Source organism: Balaenoptera musculus, chromosome 5 (genome assembly GCF_009873245.2).
Source record: "Balaenoptera musculus isolate JJ_BM4_2016_0621 chromosome 5, mBalMus1.pri.v3, whole genome shotgun sequence".
Classification (NCBI taxonomy): domain Eukaryota; kingdom Metazoa; phylum Chordata; class Mammalia; order Artiodactyla; family Balaenopteridae; genus Balaenoptera; species Balaenoptera musculus.
In genome coordinates this window covers 12,772,751-12,774,412 of record NC_045789.1, presented here as the reverse complement: position 1 = coordinate 12,774,412, position 1,662 = coordinate 12,772,751, and the positions used below count along the sequence as shown (strand labels likewise).

Below are 1,662 nucleotides of genomic sequence, written 5' to 3'. Positions count from 1 at the left end.
AGGAAGAGTGATATAAAATGACTTTTAATGTTTTTAATGAAATTAAAGAAATATAGGATCCAGTGAGTCATCACATTGAAGAGCTCAAAACAACTTGGGGATATTCTGATTCTGTGAACTTGAAAAGAAGTGCCCAGTGACACAGGGAGAATAGACAGAGAGGTAGCACATTTAGAATTCACTTATTTATAATTATGCCTACAGCTTGTCCTTATTAACAATATCTTTCTTTTCCATCCTGTAGGAATGCTCATTTCAAAGCATTCTATGCCAAAACATTTGACTTAATTTTTGCTTTATAGCCCAGTCTTCAGGACAGATTGTGAATTATCCTAAGCCTAGAAAGGTAACAAGAATACACAAACACTTGCATTCCACAGAGAAATGTAGCTAGGAAATAGGAAGGCATGTGTACAAGTCTAATCTCTTTTTATTGAATTCCATGAGAAACTCAGATTCCCACATTTTTTTTTTAATCCATCAAAATAAAAACCTACTGCTATAACATAAATAAGACCTTTATTTAAAACAACAACAACAACTTTTAAATAAGGTAAAGTATCTGCAAACAATAACTTGGGGAAGGGATGGAGAGCCTAAGAAGGGAATGCAAGATATGGGAAAGGAATAATATTAAATATTCATAATCATGCCTTCATTTGAATATCTGCGACTGCAGGGAGAAAGGTCAGAATCTTTGGGAAGCAGGGGCTCTGTGGTTGCCTTCTTCTGATTTTATGTGACCCCAGATCCTGACATGCCTTTGTAGGACTGCAAAGAGGGACCTGTGTGGGGTTTTGTATAGAGAAGACTATGACTAGGAGACATCAGGAGTTATTTTTTGGGGGAAGAGAATTTTAAAACTGATTAAAAAAAAACCACACACACACACACAAAAGAGAATTCCCTGGTGGTCCAGTGGTTAGGACTTGGTTCTTTCACTGCCGAGGGCCCAGGTTCAATCCCTGGTTGGGGAACTAAGATCCCACAAGCCATGCAGCGTGGCCAAAAAAAAAAAAAAAAGTAAAACAGATTGCCACTTTTTATTCCTTATAAAGTCTATTTCCTTTTACAGCCATTCTTGTTCTGCTCCAATGTCCACTTTAAAAGGACTGAGTAGGAGAGGTAGATAATGTACTCATTCTTTGGATCAGTCTCCTACTGCAGCAGGTAAATGGTGGGCAAGGGAGAGAGTAGTGGAAGGAGGGTTAAGCACACTTGTGTGGCATAGGTATAATGTTTTCAGTCATTACACTTCAAAATCACTCGTAATCATTCCTAAAAATTATCTTTCCCTAAAATCTGTGGAGAGGAATATTTTAAAAATATGTAAAAGTATGTGCATATATACTAATAATAATATAATTAATTTGAGGGAAAAAGAGCTGTTTTTAGAAGAGAAAAGAGAAATGAAATGTGGTTTGCTTCATAGTTTTTAAAACTTGAAGTTGTGAGATACTGGTCCCTGGGAACTGACACAACACTGAAATAATTCCTAAACAACGTGGCCCTCACCACCCACCCTTCCCCCTCTATCCTGAATCTCTGAGCAACTTGAAGGGAGGGGTGTTTATTTTTATACCCTAGCTCTTAGCATAATGCTTGGCACAGAATTCATACTCTTTATTTTATTTTTCTGGAGTTGGAATTGAAGTGAATTAA

At 36.9% G+C, this 1,662-nt stretch overlaps 1 non-coding gene across 1 annotated transcript; it reads left to right on the top strand.

Moving 5' to 3' along the window:
• Window positions 1-904: 904 nt before the first annotated feature.
• Window positions 905-977, top strand: TRNAE-UUC. Its single transcript has one exon. It is a non-coding gene; the product is annotated as a tRNA-Glu (tRNA).
• Window positions 978-1,662: the final 685 nt, after the last annotated feature.